The sequence below is a fragment of the Lissotriton helveticus genome, chromosome 9, assembly GCF_964261635.1.
Source record: "Lissotriton helveticus chromosome 9, aLisHel1.1, whole genome shotgun sequence".
Taxonomy (NCBI): Eukaryota; Metazoa; Chordata; class Amphibia; order Caudata; family Salamandridae; genus Lissotriton; species Lissotriton helveticus.
In genome coordinates this window covers 575,541,006-575,561,754 of record NC_136070.1, presented here as the reverse complement: position 1 = coordinate 575,561,754, position 20,749 = coordinate 575,541,006, and the positions used below count along the sequence as shown (strand labels likewise).

Genomic DNA, 20,749 nt, shown 5'->3' with positions numbered 1-20,749 from the left:
TGTGCCAAAACACACCCCTGACAGTCTCTTCATCTGTTCCCGAAAGCCTAAATCGCCCCCAAACCAAATTCCCAGATTTTTAGCTACTCCACAGTCTCCCGTGGGGCACGGAAACCCAGGAGGCCAGAGAGACTCTCTAAAAGCAGGGGGGAAATGGCCATTGAGGAGCACCTCAGATTTCTCTTCATTGCACTTCAGGCTTGCATGAGCTAACCAAGAGAATACCGATGACAAGCATCGGTGAGCCACCTCGGTATGAAGATCATCAACCTTCCATGTGAAGAGAAGCTGGGTGTCATCGGCGTAAGCCATAATTTTGGCACCCAGCTTCTCTGCCAGATAGATCAGGGGTGTAAGGTAGACATTGAACAAGAGAGGGCTCAATGTGGACCCCTGAGGGACACCGGTGGCCACTCTACTATCCGATGAAGAAAAGGGGGGCATCCACACCTGTTGGGAGCGGTTGTCCAAGAAGGATTTGACCCATTCCCAAGCGATGCCTGTAATACCGATGTCAGACAGGCGTGAGAGGAGCTGGAGGTGGGGTACCGTATCGAAGGCGGCAGAGAGGTCGAGCAAAATCAGAGCCGCCCTGCCGCCCGCGTCCAGGCACTCCCTAATAGCCTCCACGATCTCCACTAGGGCTGTCTCGGTGCTAAAAGATGTCCTAAACCCGGATTGCGCCGGGTGAAGTGCTCCCGAGGATTCAACAAATGTTTAAAGGCCACTTTTTCACACACCTTGGCTAATGCTGGGAGAAGGGAAATGGGGCGATAGATGGACAGAAGAATAGAATTAGATGAAGGTTTCTTAAGGAGAGGGAGGAATTTGGCATGTTTCCATTGCAGAGGCATTCTTCCCGATTGCAATGAGCTATTAACCAGCACCACAACCTCCTGAGAAACTATGCCTGCCACCCCACTCAGGACCCTAGCAGGGCAGGGGTCTGCAGGCGAGCCCGATTTTAATGATTTTAGGATGGTAAAACATCCCTCTCCTCTGCTGAAATAAAATGCGAGAAGAGCTGGTTGGGTGCGGTGGTGCATGGGGCAGGTGGTATAAATGAAGAGTGTTGCGCTAAGGGGGTGGTCCGTAGACTGTCTTGTATCTTTTGGATTTTAGCAATAAAAAAGGTAGATAAATCGTCACACCATTGGGAGGAGATAGGGGGGGTGGAGAGTTCAGCAGCGGGTGACAAGAAGGTACGAACAATGGCAAAAATGTCTTTGCTGTTATTCTTGGCTTTAAAGATTCTTTCAGCAAAGAAGTTGCCCTTAGCTTCTTTAATGGCTGCGTAATCAGGGCTCGAAAATTCCACTGGACCTCTCGCATAGTCGAGCTAAATTTAACAAGGTCGAGCTGTGTTTAGGTCCTACTCGCCCTTTCTGGCGAGTAGGAAAACAAACCAACTTTTGTCCTTGGTCTGTGAAAACGGAGCAAACGTGACAAGATAACAAGATTTAAAGGCATTTTTATTGCTCACCTTAGTAAATGAGCAATAAAGATGCATTTAAATCTTGCTATCTTGTCACATTTGCTCCGCTTTCAGAGACGGATGTCAAGTAGGTTGCAGTTAGGTCGAGGACATTTTTTAAGGTACTAGTCCTGCAGGACTAGTACCCTTTTTTTGGATTTTTTGAGCCCTGGTAATACTCCCTCTGAGTGGCGCGAAGTGCCACCTTAGCGCGAGGGCAGTACTCCTGGCGCCATCTCCGCTCTAATTTTTTACAACCAAGTTTCAATGCTTTAAGAGATTCAGTAAACCGTGGCTGAGAGGGAATGCTCTGAGGGGGGCATCTCGAGGAGGACTGAGGGAGAGAGTTGACAGCCAGGCTGATCCAGTTTGAAAACTTTTCCACCGCTCCATCAAGATCAGAGGCAACGTCCGGGGGCATGAGGGACAGTGCTCTGGACAGGGCCCAGGATATTAATCTTCTTAGGGTACTGTCCTAATGCCTTATCAACCAGGCAGGGGAGAACTGACTATATTCCATGAAAAGCTGACCAGAAAGTGATCCAACCAGGTGACAGGCCTGGGAACTGACACATTAAGTTCGAAGTTGGAACATACTGGATCTAATAAGTGACCACATTTATGAGTGGCATCCAGGACCCACTGGGTCAAGTTACATAGATCCGACAGGTCCCTCGTCCCAGGGGCCAGCGGGTTCTCCAAGTGAACATTAAAGTCTCCTAACAACCTAACAATATAAACTTGGAGAACCGGAGCACACGCGAGGCAATAACCTCGTCAAGAGATTTAAAAAAGGTGCTCGGCGGGCCCGGGGGACGGTAGGCCAAAACCCCGCCCAAAGTAAAGTGAGGGGATATATTCAATGAGAACTCCAGCACTTCGCCTTCCATGATCTCCCCTGTGGATTCTTTGGTGAGAGTCCACATTTCTCTGAAAACCTCTGCGACACCGCCCCCTCTGCCTGACTGACGGTCAACCCTTGCTATCTTATAGCCCCGAGGGATAGCTAATTCCACCACTGGGGAGCAAGAATCATTCAACCAGGTCTCAGTGACAAATAGAAGATCCAATTGTTCGTCAACTATCAGCTCATGCACGTCCGCGGCGTGTTTCGCCAGCGAACGTGCATTGATAAGAGCCGCGCGAATATTAGATTACCGTGCTGTGGAAGGGGGGGGGGTCAGGCTGGTTCATAAGAAAGTGAAAGCGACATAGGGGGCAAGTCCTCGCCCTATCATTAAGGACCTCCCACTTTCTGTCCGTGTCACAAGTAATAATGTCTAGTCCTAATAATGTCTCCCGGTCATAGGAGATCCTTTCAGACGCCTCCCTGACCGTGTCACATCCAGCGTTCCTGGCCCTGAGCGCTATTGAGGCGCGGACGGGCGCAGACGGGCTTACCTTAGGCGCACCTTCGGTGCGTCATCGTCACGCCCGCTGCGCTCGTCCGATGCGCGCACGGAGACACATGCGCGTTTTATGGCATGCACCCCCGAGCAGCTGGACGGCTAACTTCGGTCCAGCCGCGCTTCAGGACACACCCAAGATGGCGCCCCGTCCTCCACACAATTTGCACAAACAGCGGCGGTGGACCGGGGCGGGGGAGGCCACAGAGAAAGGTAGGAGAGGCTCTGGCAATTATAGATTTTAAAAAACGAAGCTTCAAAGTGCAAGTAGCAGTGGTTAAAAAATGATCCGCGCCTGCATCTAAATCATGCAGGAGCAGTCAGCGTGATTCCAGCACCATTTACAAACAACGCAACCATCGGCCTCCAGATTTATGATGTTACCAGAAGCCCCCAATGGCAGTAGAGCATTGCATTTCCCGGTGACCAATTATGTATCCTATCTATATATAGTATATATGCAGATGTGCATAGTTTAATATGGTATTTCTGTACCTTGTTGAGTGTGGGCAGGGGCCACAACTCTCACGATGCAACCCCCAAAAGTGGTTCTTGATGACCCTCCCTAAACAATGGTAATAAACAGCATAATACGATCCGCACATCTGCATACGTGGTGTACGCCAGTGTGTTCTTCCTAAAGTATTAGTTTGTAAAAAATGTATTTGGCCAAAACCAGAATGCAATGGGTTACATTTGTCCAGTGAGATAAAATCGCATTGAAGAGGCCTTGTGACTGATAGCCATTGTTTCCCTGTGCAAAGTCACTGTTGCACGCAATCTCTGAGGTGGTAAATAGTCATTTCCTAATGTTAATTTGACTGTACTGAGATGCTAAATTGGAATTTGATCTTTCTTTGCACTGTGGTAATAACTTTGTGAATATGAATTTATTATTATTATTATAATTAACATGGATTATCAGACCACCTTTATTTTCACTGCCATGGCATATGTATCACATTTCTGATTCACCATTGCTTCAAGCACAAAGGCATTTCCATGTGGTTGGGTAATGGAAACACAGAAATTGACAGTGAACATTGACGTTGGTAATTACTGATCCTTGAAGAAGGTGAAGGAGTCAGAAACGTTTAAACTGCAACTAACATTTCTGAAGAACTTTTTACGATAGAAACAAAGATTATGCTTCCTTAGGAAAGAGCTATGGATAACTCAAACCTTATAACAGCTATTATCACTGAGAGTTATGATCTGCCATCCACCAGCCATCCAGGTGTCACTAGCACACGTTTACCCCCAAAGGGGTATCTTGGCGCTGAATAAACCTTCTTGAAAGTAAAGTCCATCCCCATCTTGAAGTCACACTGTCTGGCCTAACAACAACAATGGTTAACCCCTTCCCTCCGGGGCTAATTCCCCCACGGTGCGGGGTGGCGGGGGTTGAGCGCGGCGACGCGGGGATGTACGACATTACAACGCATGCTTTTACATCGCATGCTTTTACAACGCGGTTTTTACAATGCATACCATTACAACGCATAGTGCTTTTGGGCGCTGGATAGTGAATAGTTTAATTTACTATTCCAACTCCAGTCCCCGTGGACACTAGGGAAGGTTATTGGATAGTAAATTAACCTATTCCCTATCCTAGAGCGCCCCCCAGCGCAATGCGTTGTAATGGTTGCGATGTAAAGGCACTGCGTGGTAAAAGTTGCGTTGTAAGTGATGTTTCCCGCGACGCGGTGCTCGTGACGAGACCAGGCAGTCATGAGTCATGGTGGAGCGGTGCTCATGACGGCCTGGTCTCGTCACGACCCCGCCCACTCATTAACTCTCCCGCACAGGCGGGGAATTAACCGCGCGTGGGCGGAGCGGCGGCGTTATGACAAGACAAGGCCTTCATGAGTACAGCTCAACTATGATGGCCTGGTCTCATCATGAGCACACAAGGGTTTAAACAAGGATACTATCTGGCATACAGTGCTGAGTAGCATAATTCAGAATAATCCAACAAGCACTGATAATCCCAATAAGTCTGTTTTATGAAAGTGTGTTGTCAGTTATTGATGAGTTTAGGCACTCAATAAGCCATCCTACAGGCACTCTGTCACTCATCCGTGCACTCATGCATGAGTTCATCCGCCCACTGACTCATTCTTGCATAGACCCAATCAAACTCAACAACATTTGTAAAATAAAAAGTAAAACATTCTGCTCCTAAGCATGGGGGTCATATACTTGCAATAACAATAAAATGAAACATAGCTGCGGGTGGCCATCGTGCTATGCTATTGTACCATTATATGTGGTTTTAAAGTTCCAGCATGGAAGCCGCATTTAAAGCCAACATGTTGGGCTTCTTGAAACTATAAAACAATGATACACTGTGGAGAACACCATTTTATGGTGGTCGACTGGTTTTGAGATGTGGCGCACTGCAGATGTAATGAGCAGCTATGTCTGCTCATTACATCTGCAGTAGCTGTAGTATGTAAAAAAAAAGGAAAATAAAGATAGGAAAAGGAAAGAAATGAAAGGCAAACTGTAAAAAGAGAAAATTGAAAACTAAAGGACTGGCCAACCAACCCTGGCCCAGAAACACAATCATTTTCACTCAGACGTGCATATGTATTGTATTGTATTGTAATTGCCTTTATATAGCGCTTACTACCTCTGACGAGGGGTTGAATCGCTTTTTCGGCGAGGAGCACGCTTCTCCGGGAACCCATAAAGGATTAGTGGTGATATAGTATTGTGAAATATGAAAGTAAATTGAGTGGTGGATATTTTAGTCAATTATTTGGATTCAGAAGGAAAGTGGAAGGATAGAATCATATTGTCTCATTATGTGTGTTAAACCTAAAAAGCTATTAGATACCTGTACTAAGTGTACCAGCTTTCTAGAAAACGCCCTTACTATTCTGTTAAAATGAAATATGGTAGTTATTTATTTCATTTTTTATATATTAATTTTATTGCAAGCATGTGACTCATCTGCCGCCGTATTTAGATGGTAGCATCTTTGTTTTTTTCACTCCTTTAGATTTTTGTGGCTAATGCTTGAAGTACAAAATAATAAACTGAACAAGCATTGGCAAAGCAAATATTCTTGGTTAATGTGGAAACGTATGGAGTCCTATTACATTAGAGCAAGACTAATGGGAGGGAGCAATCAATTCGAGCTCAATGCAAGTACTGCAGTGGAGTTGGAAGGATGCACCCAAGCAGCCAATAGCATAAACTGTGAGATGAATACTCCACTGGACAGAGTAAAGCCTTGATTGACAAAGTCTCAAACCAATGGCTGAAAGAGGCTGGTTGAAGACTGCCGATGATTGGGAGGGGCAAATCCAAAGCCCACTCTGTATATATAGTAAGCAACAGGCCTATTTGTTGCTGCGCTCTCAAGACCCAGACCTCATTAAGCACTGAACTAGCTTGCCATGCCCAGACCTGTTGGGTTTACCTGTGCTTGTTTGCCACTATGCTGCTCAGGCCCTGTGGCCCTCAGGCTCGTCTTCCCCAATCTAAAGCCCAGACTCGCCTACTTCTCCTGTCTCTTCTGTTTTTCAATGTGGCCTCGTTTCTTCAGTACTCTCTGCCTAGGGTGACCAGGCGCCCTGTATTTTCCGGGACAGTCCCGGGTTTTCACCAGCTGCCCCGGCAGATTTTGGCAATTTTGGCTCATGTCCCGGTTTTTAGAGGGGGTCGACTGAAACCAGTGAGAGGCACTTTTTGGGCGTTCTAAAGCAGTGCTATTAAACAGCTGTTATAAGTAAGCAATTGAATTAACAGGTAGGATACTGGTTTTAGACAGTGCTTTAAATGGGCCGTACTGTCCGGTACGGAGTACCGGCACTTTTTTATTTTGAAACGGAGAGTACCGGCACTTCTCAAGAGAAAACCTATACTTTTAATTGGAGAGTACCAGCACTTCTCAAGAGAAAACCTATACTTTTAATTGGAGAGTACCGGCACTTCTCAGAAATAAGCAGGTACTCTGGTACAGATTACCTGCACTTCCATTTTTCCATTTCAAACACTGGTTTTAGAAATAAAACATGTTTTAGTGTCTCTTCTGTGTTTCTATGTTGATAACAGGTGTCATTCTACGCCGCTCGTTGATGTAAACTTGTAGTCCTTCTTCTATTTTTTGAAAATGTCCCGGTTTTTGGTTCCCAAGATCTGGTCACCCTATCTCAGCCGCGCCCTCCTCATTCTTTCTGCTTGGATTTCTTCTCTTCCCGCCTCTAATATCCTCCATTCTTCACCCTTTAGTCGAGCCACCCCTGTCCCTTTGTCTTTTGTGCTATCAGCCATTCTTCAGGCCTCCCCTTCATCAGTCTCCTCTCTCCTGTCCTTTTCTGCTTTGTCGCTACTAGCTCTGCCCGCTACATTCCTGTCCCCCCTCGGTGCCTCCTGCCCTTTTCTCCCCCTCGGCGTCCTTTGTATCCCCTGGCATTCAGCTCCCTACACTTTTCGCCCCCCACCCCGATCATTTGTCTTGTATGTCACGCTTTTCTGTTCACGCTTCGCCCCCTCTATCCCCAATCCTGTTTATTTCTGCTTTCTGCCCGTCTTTGCCCCTTCTTCCTCAGCCCATCCTTTCCATTTCTACTTTGTGCCGTTAGTTGCGGATTAAGTTATACACGCCTCTGTGCCCCCCCCCCCCCTGTATTTCTCAAGCTTCTTTCTCTCCCCTCAGAATAGTTTAGGAAATACAAACCCGGCTATGGAGTCGCAAGAGGGGAATAAAAGGTGATACTGAATAGCAGAGGCCGCTAGCTGCTTCACTGGGGGAGGGGGGAAAGAAACTGGGGGTTCCAATCTGGTAACTGCCCCAGCAAACCCCTTGTGCGTCACCGCAGAGGAAACAAGCACTGGCAAAGCCAGTAAGCCCTCCTTTGAGAACTAGTTGCCTTGCCAACGGTTTCAGCAATAAATATTTTGCAGAAGTTAAGGCTTTGAATTTGTTAACATTTGGTATCTGTGTTTTAGTGTAATCTCGTATTGTAATTTACTTTACGTCCTGGCAAAGCCAAGAGGTCTCAACTCTAAAACGCTGAGCTGGTGGGTTTTCCGGTGCTTATATTTTACATGGGAGCTGAGTCGCATTAGGTGCCGGGTGAGTTCTGGTTGTCGGAGGGTGTTCATAGTGAGGCACAATTGAGAGGTCTGGAGCTGAGGCTGAAAACAGCATGAGTCAGTAGGCCATAACAGCGTTTACAGACTACATGCTCATCCATTCCTTGGCCTCCACTGCGCATTCAGTGATAGTCACATATGTACAATTTGTAATTGCCAATTCTAATTGTTTATAACACAATCATTGTTGTTACTCACTTTTATTAAATTGCTAAAAAGCACACACATTGCAAAGAGCTCCGGGTTGTTTTAAGCTTTTTTTGTTGTGTGATATATCTGGATTCAATATCAAAAACCTCACAAAGAAACACCAAATGCTGATCAGGCAGCATGTGCTATACAGCACAGGAGGATTGAAGTTAACATGCTTTAAGTTATGCTCCTTTTATAGACCCTCCTCTTTTTATATCATATTGTGCACTGTGGTCCACAACAGGCTTTGGCCGACATCAGCCAAAGCCGTCTTATAGACAAGACCTAAAAATTGTGATATTGTAAAACTGTTGGGTCCATGGATTAAATCTAACCCTTGTAGAGCAGAAAGGAGTGACTCCATTGCTCCTTAGCAGCACTCACTCTGAAACGTCTCTGGGAGGGCAGGAGCGCAACTGGTGTTGTGTGTCGGAGGGGGGAGTTGTGCACTTCAGTTAAAGAAATCTGAGGGCCTCACCTCCACTGTGACACCCCGGCCATTATTGTAGGTCTGGGGGCTTTTGGTGCCTCCACAATGCCTTAGAATGGTAGCTGCAGTATTTGTTCCTCAGCAAAGTAGATTCAAAAGTTGTGCAGGTCATTTGCCCCCTGGCAAAGCAGATCTGAATATCCTCAGCTTCTATGGGAGTCAAGCGCAAAGGGAGAAACATGAGTGAGAGACAGCAATGTGGAGCGCGGGAGAGAGAAGCAAAACAGAAGGCAGAGGAATCACAGTGGATGGGGTGGGGAAGTAACACAGGGTGGGGCAGAAGCAACATGGCGCAAAAGTCGTGGAAGCAACAGGGAGAACACAGGGAGGGAAGCTGCATGAAGGAAGTGGGGTGGAAAGCAATGTGGAGCCTGGTGGGAGGAAAAGGAAGTGGGCGTGAGAGCAATCTGAGCAGACAAGGAGAAGTGCATGAGCAAGAGAGAGAGTGCAACATGGAATGTGGTGGGGGAAGAGAAGGACACTAGGGAGACAGCGGTAAAACACATGCACTCTTGTGAAGTGCATAAAGAAAAAGAAAAAAGAAGCGCCTGAAAAATGAGCAGTGGAAAGACACAGGTAATGAGGATAGGCTCCAGGGGAGGGGTAAACACAAGTAGAGGAAGGAATGTGCACCCTGGCTAAGGAATAAGAAGCAAGCAAATGGGAGTGACAATGAAGTCAACCAGTGGTAAGCAGTGGAAGGACTCTTACCCCACTGTAAGCTAACAATACATCTCACAACAGACAGCGCATGCGCAGTGTAGTGGGCAAGACCTAAAAACAGATGTTGCCCTCAGCAATGTTTACATTTTACTTACATCTGCATTATATAAGACTATTGGATTTTTCCGGGATGTTTCTGTACTGTATAGTGCATTCTGTTATGGGTTGGCTCAAGGTGTCTGTGTGAGTTCAGGTTGTGGATGGGTGTTTATAACTGGCAACAACTGAGAGCTGAACAGGGGGTACCTGTGGAAGACATATATGAAAAGAAATGTTGTCTTTAAAAACAACAAGGTTATATGGTTAGTGTACAAGCAAGGCGATCAATTCTATGCATGAATATAGTAGACCTGTCTCTATTTTAGGCAGGTCTGCTGGAGGGAATTCAGGGCCCTTCTTGTTCCTGTGTTCAGTATGTCACAGAAATGTGTCGGACCTCTTCGTGAGAGGGTGAACTAAGTAGACTGTTACACTAAACATGCTACACGTCAAAGTATTCAGAAACCACATCAATGGAAAGGCTTACTCGCTGTTGTCGGTTGTCATGCCTCCATCATCCTAGGCATGGGGCTCAAGGAGCAGAGGGGTATCTATCCTATGCAGCCATCATAGAAAATCACATGTATCGTCAGTGAATCCTTCACCCTCAGATGCTCCGTGGGATCACTGGATGGTTTTGTATATACTATTACATCCAAAACAGCGTGTCATCACCAACAGGATCTACTGAACTAAGATGGATCGCTAGAACGACAAATTAACATACAAATTGACACACCAACGCACATCTAAGATCAAGCAAGCATAAACATCTACGAATATGTTCATGGAACGTCAATGGTCTAGCTTCCAAAAATGTCTGACATAGATTTTGTTAGCTATATAAGATCTTTTGACATTATAGCATTACATGAAACTTGGCAAGCAGACCCCCCCCCCAACTTCTGTTTTTTTTGCGCTTCTTTACCGGTGCAATAAGGATGGCAAAATACGGTAACCTATGTATCGGCCACAAGTGCCCATGTGGTCAAGGAAGTTGGACCAACCTCTTAAGAGTCAGTGACAATAAACCTTCTTATCTCACAACTGAAATCAGGAATAGGAGGAATAGACCTTACCGTGATCAATGCCTATATCCATCCAAAAAGGAAAGCAAAGGCAGTGAAAGAATTATGCAATTGCGTGGAGGAGTGTATTGGGAAAGACCTACAACAGATCTTATGCTCACCGGGGACTTTAATTCAAATCTCATGGGGATCTCGTCAGGTGACGAGATTCTAACTCAAAATTCAGCTTGGAATATACCATCACAAGGGAAGCCGCAAGTTTCCAAACAAACCAAATTAGGTAAGCAGATATTAGAGGACCTCGAATTTTTCAACTGCAGAGCATTAAATGGAAGATTTGCTGGAGATAATCCCCCAGCCTCTACATTTCACTCAACAAGAATCAACTCTATATTGGATTACACTCTTATCTCACTGCCTTTATTTCAACATATGATTTCATTTCAGATAGGCGAAAAAGCTGTTAGCGGTCACTGTCCCCAAGAAATTGTCCTTAAAATTAGCAAACCTAAATTTGAGCCATCCTTGGTGCCGAAAGAGCCAGTTTACACAATCAACTACAAAATAATTAAGTATTCAGCAGCAACGGACGAAATCATACAGGAAAAGGCAAAGCAGCATTTCAATGCTAGAACCGGATCTAATGAAGTTGAGAAATGGGAACACTTTACAACATCTATGGCACCTTACGCTAAAAGATCCAAGCCACAAGTCCAATCAGGCCACATCAACAAGATACACTTTACACAAGAGTATAAAGAGAAGCTCAGGTGTATAAAAAAATCAATTTATCATACAATGAGACAACTCCAGTATAATCCTATGGATATAGTGAAACATGATCTCTTACGGAGACAAAAGGCGATACTGAAAAAAACAAAATGGGAAGCCAACAGATCAGTGGAGGACAATATGTGGGCAAAACTACACTCTGACACCAAACGGAACGATGGAGCAAGTTTTTGGAAAACTTTAAACCACTTTATAGGACCTATGCATGACGGAGTTTCCTCTAATATTACCGAAGAAGTATGGGCAAGCCACCCTAGGAATAATTTCAATCAGGACATGGATTTCAAACTGGAGACCGAAACTGGCAATGTGATAAGAAGCTCTGTTAAAAATAAAGTACAGTCATTCCAGAGGGGAGCCAGCAATCCAGAAGGTCAAACTTTAACCACAAATGACGGATTCTCATATACATGAAACATCATTAAGCGCCGAATTTAAAAAAGGAAGAAGAGAGGGGGCGCCAGGCTCGAACGGAATTCTGCCCATCTTCTATAAACAAGATGAGAATGAATGGGCAACAGCGCTCAAGCCTTTATTCGTGGAAATAAGACACTTTAACAGATTGCCCAGCTCCTGGAAGGGCTCAATCATCGCTCCAATTTTTAAGTCTGGGAACAAGTGGCCCTAAAGAACAACGAGGCCAAGTACTTGGCAGACACACTTTTGGAGGAGCTGCGGGCTTGGGCTACAGGGAAATCCCTAATTCCAGTTAATCAGGCTGGCTTTGCTAAATCAGTTGGGACCACTACTAACATCCTAACTATGGGTATATCAATAGACAAGGCTGAATCAACCAAAATGCCCATTCATTTCTGTTTTATAGACTATAAAGCTGCCTTTGACCACATAAATCGAAACATTTTATGGTCCAAATTGAATAGTTGGGGGATACGGAGGCCTCTGTTAGACTTGCTGATCAACCTTCATACGGAGACATGGGTCCAGATAAAATTGGGTGACGGATCACTTTGTCGAGATGCCTACCAACCAACAAAGGCCTCGAACAGGGTTCTGTTTTAGCCCCCACATTATTCAATTTGTTTCTAGGTGACCTTATTCCGATCCTAAATAGCTGTAACTCTCACGCCCCCAAGTTAGGAGGGCTATTATTACTGTGTCTTCTCTATGCGGACGACATAGTCCTAATCAGCCACACAAAAGTAGGGCTACAACACCTTGTGAATGCTACACAGTGCTAGTCTGAAGCAAACAAACTGACCGTACACCTGGAGAAACACAGTCAATGACAATCAGCAAGAATAGGAAAAAATCATCTACCTGGTTTTGGAACAATGCTCGTATTGAGGATACGCAAGTATATAAATATCTAGGAGTAAAAATAGATAACACTGGTAAGTTTACTGTACAGAAGACAAGCATCGGTTGCAAAGGCCTTGCCTTAGCAATCTCTTTAAAAGCGCTAAACAGCAAACTTACTGGCCCATCTCTCCTACCACTGGTACAAGTAATATGAGCGAAACTTCTGCTAACAATTACGTACGGGAGCGAAGTACAGAGAGGCAGAGATGCAAAGACTCTGGATAGTACAGTCATAGCTGCATACAGGATTATCTTTAACTTGCCCAAACAAACCTCACCGGCTCAAATCAGGCTTGAGTTTGGCGTCCAGAAGCAGCTCCTGGCAAGGCAGGGGGCGTACATAACCACCTGGGACAAAGTGCGAAAATCCAAACAAGGAACTCTAAATGATTATCTATGGATGGAGTTAGAGCAACACTCAGCCTCACCAACTGCCAAGTAAGTCAAAAGCAACCTGGCGAAAAATTGCCTTAAATCAGCTTTGGGATACCCCCACTAACCATAGAACACTTAAAAAATTGGTTATGAAAACAATCAAACATCTTTCGTGGGTTGAAGACAAGGCATCCCTCACGAAAAAGGTTACATAGTTGGATGACCCTTAACTCGTATCCCACACAAGCACCACAGAGCTACCTTGAATTGGGCTATTCTAAATCAGTTAAAATGAAGTTTCTAAAGTACAGGTTGGGCCTGTTACCCTGTATCCGGCATTTTCCACACTGGCTAAGGGATAAGTTGGGCTCCCTTTGTCGGTTATGTGGTACAGCGCCAGAGGATATGCTCCATTGGATATGCTCCTGTGAAAACCTATTGGAAGAACAAAAAAATCTGCTCAAATGCCATTTTAATCAGCGTGGGATACGCACACGAAGACTAGCAGTTCTTGCCTGCTTTGCACCCCTTGATCTACAGCTGAACTGTAGTTTTGTGAAATTTATGAAGGTGGTGGAAAGGAAAATGACAAGACTTGACTCTTAATTGCCGTTTAGATAGTAGTACAACACAAAACTGCACCTATTTCTACTTAAGGTCGCTAAAAAGTATACATTTTATGATTTAAAAAAGGAAAACAATTGTGAATTATGATATACTGGGTGTACAGAACTGTATCTATTTTCACTTAAGGTCACTAAAAAAAGTATATATTTTTATGTTAAAAAAAAAAAAAAAGGATCGTAAACCCGTGATTATGATATACTGTTTTATCAATGCATGCAGATTTATTTTTAAAGTTTATTTTGTACTGCAATGGTTTTAATTAACTATGCAAATATAAATTACTTCCTTACTTACTTACTTACATTGTTCGTTGTATTGTTTTGAGCACACTTGAGCAGGAGCACCCATAGGTCCTGAAGAAAGCTGCAACACCAGCTGGGTCATTGGCTGAAACATGTCGACCTCTGTGACACATGAGCAGGTTTAATTAGTCCTGCAGTGCTAAGCTGTTTTTTAATCCTAGCACAGGGTCGCCCTATTAAAGATTTTGTAGCGAACCCTGTAGTAAGTTTAGTCACTTTTTTCTTAATTTGCTTTGCTGCTCTCACCACCCGAGCTCCACTATTTGGCATTTAGTATATACCTCCCTTAGTATGAAAAACATCCCTGAGCTCTCCCCTCTCAGAGAGGGAGTTGTAGCCCGTATCATGACTAGGCATCACGATACGAGGAGGTTCCCCAATGATGAAGCATGACACTATTGGTGGGTGAGGGAAACCATTATAAGAAAGGAACTCTCCTGGGTGGTGGCCCCGTCACCAGCAAGATCAGTAATATTTCCAGACCTGAGGGTTTATATTTGTGTTTTGCCTATAGCTCGGGGAGCATATCTTTTGTAATATATTTTCTTCTCTGTTCCACTGGAGCTAATGGTTCTTTGCTGCTAGCAGAGTCCGACACATGTGAATATATAACTTGCTGTTCTGTTGCTACATTGCTAGCTGAGTCTGGTTGATCTTATTCAGCACAGACAAACCATAATTCACAGTTTTTTATTCTTTCCTTCTCTTCCTCACCTTTACCTTCTCTGGGTCTTTTGAGTGAGAAAGACCTGGAGAAAGGAGAAGAGGAAGTATACATGTTTCCTATTAGTTGATTGTTTTCCTATACTGATACTCAAGTACAATAAGTCCTGCTGAACAAGAATCACTGTGTATTCACAAGAAGGGGTTATCAGAGAAAATGGCATTCAAATCACTTCTATCAGTGTCACAAAAAAAACTATATACACAAGAAAGGGGGTCTGGGAGCAATTAGAGGCCCAATACCCATGTTCTGAAACACTTTAACTCTACTGAATGGAGATACTGTTCCTGCAGAGGAAAGAAAGAAGGAAGGAAGGAAGAAAAAGGAACAGTTGATGAATCCTAGGGGATTCTGATGATTATTTCTTGGTACCCTCACACACCCCAAAAAATGTCAGGCTTCATCATAAGGCGTGGTCCTCTTAGGCACGGCGCTGCCTTGACCTAGGGGCCCCGCAAAGGGTCTCCGGGTCAGAGATCTTTTTATTTTTTGCCGTGATGAAATATATATGTGTAAGGGCATGAAACATGTAGGGTAGAGTGAGTGTAATAAAGTGTGGTGAAATAAAATTAAAATTGTCTAATGGATTCCAAGTTATGTTTAATCTGGTAGTTCTCTTGGTTAGGTTAAAACAAATGAAGCGAGAATGCCGTTCCTAATGTGGCACCCATCTGAAGCTGCATTTTTTTTAGGAACAGTGGTACCTACGGTGTTAATAATAATAAAGAAAAGAGGATTCATCGTATTTAAAGAAACTCTTTGTATTACTCATTGTATAAAACACAACCATTAAAATACCAATCAGAATAGTGATCAGGTGGGTGAAGAAAGTGCTTGCAACTCACACTCGGTGATACATATGTGCAAGTTCCAAAATACATAGTATCATCAAATATATACATAACCCGTAAATGGGCATCACAATAAGAAAGGGGTCTGATGCAAACAGTTGATGGCTTTTCGATCCCATGTTATTAGGGGATCATCAGCAGGTCTGGGTTAAAATTTGCCAGAGACAAACCTATCAAGGTTGCGTGAATAGTATGTCTTGCACAGAACTGCCACTGAGTAGACCATATAGCTATAATTCTCCATAGCAAGCGTGTCGTGAGCAGGAATGAATCAATGTGGAAATGATGCTAAGAGGACTCTCATTCATATACAGCCATCTGCTACTGCAGGATCTGCAGTGCAAATCAGACCCTCTACATCCCTGCTAAAGACATGATGTCATTGTTGTATTAGAGCCGTATAACTATCTCAGTGTGGTCAGTTTTTCTGACTCAACACGCCCAGAGGGGTCTCTGTGGGGAGTGATACTGCCGCTAGGCTTTCCCCTCCACACAATTATACCCCTTTGTGGTAATGTTTCCCCTAAGGGGATTAAAGATTTGCATCTGGTCCTTTAGGATCTATCTATCGAAGCACCAGTGCCCAGTAAATCATAAGCGTACATCATATTTAACCGACAGACTAAGCCTGCTGTTTCTGTCCTACAATAATTATGCGATCTGTCAAGGACCATGAGTACGCCCACTTTTTTGATGGGGACGAGGAGGAATGGCCTGCAGCGGACTAAAACACCCCAGAGAACCTCTATTTCTCTGCCACTGGCAGAAGCACTAACGTCACTCAATGACCAGTTAATTGAACAGATTAAGGAGCTACCTGGAGTAATTGACACCCAACCCAGGGTAAGGCCTCAGGAGAATCTTCTTGTAAGGATTAGCCATTTTCCCCAATTAAAAATCGAGGAAAGGTTAAAAGAAATTATAGACGGTTAGATAGAAATATCCTCCATCCCTTGGGTCAAAGTATGTCCTTCCTGGATGTTGTCATAGACGCTGCATCAGTTCAGTCTTCCAGGGAAGAAAATAACTAAGATCAAGAAAGAACACAGGACAGTCATTAGGAGTGGCATGATATCTCTAAGATTACTGGCCAGAACAGTGGGACTACTTTCATCATCAATCCAGACGTTTTTTCGAGCCCACTGCACTACAGGGCCATTCAAAGACTCACTGTATCATACCTAAGGAAAAGATGACCTACTCTCAATGAATTCCGCTATTGCAGGAAACCAAGATGGAGAACCAATGGTGGTTGGAGCATATGGAAGTGTGGAGTGGGAGAGAGACCTTCGGGTCCTCTCTGTATCTGATTATAGAATCTGAAGCAAGCCTATTTGGCTGGGGGGGCAGGTGTGGAAACATCTTGATATGCGCAAGAGGGTTGGAAGAAGAACTGCAGCTTCACATAAACTGTTTGGAACCTCTAGAGACTTCCTTTGCGATAAAATCCATGGCCAAGGACAAGGTCTCCTGTTATGTGCTTCTGAAAATGGTCAGATGGGAGATACATCAACCGTCTGGGAGGTAGAGATCTTAAAATTTCATGGAGATGCTGAAGGACTTCTGGCATTTGTGTGTGGAGAAACCGATTTTGGTAAGGGCAGAATATGTCCTGGGTCAGCAGAATCAGGTGGAACTCCAGGTACAGCACAGACTCCAGAGAATGGAAACTTAACCACAGAGTCTTGTAGGCTGTGATGAGCAGATGGGGTCCCTGCGAGACAAAGCTTTTCGCCTCCACACTGAACTCTCAATAGCCTCGCTACAGCAGCAGCAGTGAATGAATTTCTCCCAGATTGGTCAACCAACCAGAACTACACATTTCCACCTTTCGCTTTGATCACCAGAGTGGCGGCAAAAGTCAGACGAAGGTTACTTTTTTTCTGGTGCCTCTGACTTGGACATTGCAGCTGTGATTCCTGAACCTAATGGAACTGTCACAGGAGCGACTGACTGCCCTGCCGACATTCCCAGGAATTCTACAGGATTACAGGATCATTCCAGCATCACATGACTCTGCAGGGACATCTGAATCTGATGGCTTGGCAGATGTCAGGAGATGATAGATGGATAACAAACTTTCAGAATGAGCTACAGAATTAATAAAACACGTATGGACAGAGAGTACCATCAAATACTATAGAATGGCTTAGAGGAAATGGTCTTGTTGGTGTGTGGAAAAACACCTGGAGCCCAGAGGGGCAGGAATTATCCATACCCTGAACTCATCTCCAAAAGAGCCAACTTAGGACTGGCTTATAGAACGATCAATACTACATGTCTGCAATTTCTGCAGGTCATGTTCTAATTAATGATACCATGGTGGGAGAACACCCATGGGTGTGCAAACTGATGAAGGGTATTCGCATCTCCAACCCACCAGAAGGTAAACAACCATTACAATGAATCTTTTATCCTCATACCAACATCCTGCATACAATGACAACGCAAATACCATTACTCCGCAATGCCATTACAACACACAGCATTACATTTATATGCTTTTACCACGCATGCTTTTACAATGAAATTCGTTGTAAATGCATGAATGGTAAAAGCATATGTTTTTTATATGTAAGTATAAGGTAAGTATAGGTGTTGTAATCTTCCTTCTTTCCCCTTATTACTTTTCTCTCTGTTGTTTTCTCCTTCTCTTTCCCTTTTGTACGTTCCTCTCTCCCCCGCCCCCTGTACCCTGTTGGAACTTTCCTCTTGAGAGTTCACTGTGGAATGCTGGACAGCCGGTCAAGTACGGAGAGTGGATGACAGAATAAAGACGTTCTTACTCACCCTGCCTGAGAGTTTCATCGTTTCAACACTGGCGATGAATTGGTGAAGGGGGCCTTCTCTGTCATCTCCCCTTTCTTTACTCTCTCCTTCCTGCGTGCCCGCATGGTGATTCTTCAGATTTGAAGTGTTCTATTCCTGAGAAGTGTCTCTTATTCGAGGGAGAAGTACGACAGTGTCTACCTCAGGAGCTGTCCAAACATCCCGGTTAAGTGGAAGTCTCATTTAAAGTATTCCCTCATGTGAAGGTGTGCCAAGACTCTACAGTGCTCCGGTGACTGCAGTGATCAGGACTGTCGCAGGCCCCCGGATCGCTGCGTGATGTTCCGTTGATGTGCCACCCACCTGTATAGCCTCAATCCCTGGCTGCTGTGCCCCTGAGGGTGAGTCTGGGGTCGGTTGCGGTCTGTGGCTGGTGGTTGTGGCGTTCCCTGGGTCCCGCAACCTCTCCTGTGGGAGGAGTGCCTGGGCTTGAGGGTTTCCACCCCTGAGGTGATTTGCCGGCGCCTTTCAGACCCTCGGCGGCTTGCTCACAGCTCCGCTGCTTTCTTTCGGCACCCCAGCCTACGCCTTCCTGCGCCACTGCTGATCTTCGGGAAGGAATCCTGTCAGCACCTCAGCGATCTCCGTCGCCTACCAGCCCCTCGCTGGCCCTGCTCACAGCTCCGCTGCTTTTGAGAAATTGTGTTGACTAACAGTGGTCTCCTTCCTGCCACTTGGTTCCTGTCAGGAGGCTTGCTGCCGGCGCACCAGCTCCATTGCAGCCGGTTCATAAGCACCTCACCAGTTTCGTTCCGGCACGCCATCCATTCAGGGCCGGGTTGTCAAGCTTTCTGCCGGCGCACCAGCTTCCCCACAGCTGGCTCCCGTGCACTTCGTGAGTTTCATCAGCGCACCAGCCACCTCACAGACGATCCTCAGCATAAGAATTTCGTCAGTTCTTTTATTGCGCCAACATCATAGCCGGCTTGCCAAGTTGCTGCATTCTTTTATATGTGCTTTTCACCACATGACTCTTGCGCTCCATCATCAGCCGACTGTGTCCAGAGCATATCCGGCATTGTTGAGCTTACTCCATCAAATATACAAGTAAGACTCTTCCTTTTGTTCTCCTCGTGTGGTTTGCTCATCAAGATACTTTCATCCTCACCTTTTGTGTGTCACTACGATTACTACGGTGATACACACACCTTCCCATACCATTTAATTAGTGTCTATTTTCACGGTAACACACCCATCATTGGACTATTGGACCTAAATTTGTATTGCATAATCTCCACCCCTCCCTGCCTCCCTGCATTCCCCTTTTACATATTCTGTACAATTTTGTCCAACTCTATTACTACCTTTATACACGTTCTTATGTCGTATTATGCTTACTGTGTACTGCTTTATAAGATTCTGCCTGCATGCTTCATTATTTAGAGTGTATTTAGAGTGTTATGCTTACTGAGTACTACTTTACAAGCGGAGTTTTCCTGCATGCTTCAATTATTTAGACTATAAAAGTGACTGCTACTGTACATGCTTTGAGTCTCTGAGATTGTACTTAACTTACTTGTAGTTGTTACTTATAGAGGTAAATACTTCCATAATCCTTTTCCTGGCCCTTCTAGTTGGCCCCTACCTCACTGCCACCCCCCCCCCCCCCGGTAGCGTTACTTTGCCTTTCCCTGTATAGTTATTGCATATTCCCACTTGCAACGTCTAGCATAGATTACCCCCGCCACCATGGCTGGACAAGCTATGAGCCAACCTCCTCCATTCCTAAATGAGATCAGAGAACCATAAATTCACTGGAAGGAATGGATACATTTATTCGCCTCTTACCTCATTGCCATAGAAGGCGAAAGGTATTCAGCAGTTCGCAAACAACATATATTGTTGCATAACCTAGGTATACAAGGTAGGAAGATTTATGACACCTACCTGAACCGGAGTTAGAAGAGGATGAGGAGGATACAGATGAGTTTAAAATTACCCTTTTAAAATTAGAGGCACATTTTGGTAACAGGGTGAACGTAGTTTTGGAGCGACATAAGTTCTTTACCCGCATCCAAGGCAAACAGGAATCTGTCATCAGTTATGTAGCGGCACTTAGAGGCCTGACACAACTATGTGACTTTGGTGAACTTACCGATTCACTCATCAGGGACCAACTAGTCAGGTGCACAAACAATAGTCGCATTCAAGAAAAGCTCCTGGCAAAAAACCCCACCTTAAAAGAAGCGGTCAATATAGCAGTCTTTGTAGAACACACTGCTAAGTGTATCAAAGAGATGAAGACTCCTAATGAGCTTGTTGCCAATGTTCGCTATAGCAAATATGCACAAGTCAGTTCCAATGATACTGAGGTGTTCAAGGTTAGACCCAGAGAAGTCAAGGTTAACCATTCTGCCAAGGAAAAGGAAAGGTTGAAATGCTATAGATGTGGCAGCAGCAACCATCTGGCCAATGATGTGCGTTGTACTGCCCACAATGTCACATGTGTAAAATGTAACAAGAAGGTG

At 44.8% G+C, this 20,749-nt stretch overlaps 1 long non-coding RNA gene across 1 annotated transcript; it reads right to left on the bottom strand.

Moving 5' to 3' along the window:
- Positions 1 to 8,723: 8,723 nt before the first annotated feature.
- On the bottom strand, positions 8,724 to 18,585 carry LOC144782850 (uncharacterized). Its single transcript, XR_013601288.1, has 3 exons — positions 18,243 to 18,585; positions 9,490 to 9,640; positions 8,724 to 8,821 (listed from the first exon to the last, which is right to left on the bottom strand). It is a non-coding gene; the product is annotated as an uncharacterized LOC144782850 (long non-coding RNA).
- Between the last annotated feature and the right edge of the window lie 2,164 nt (positions 18,586 to 20,749).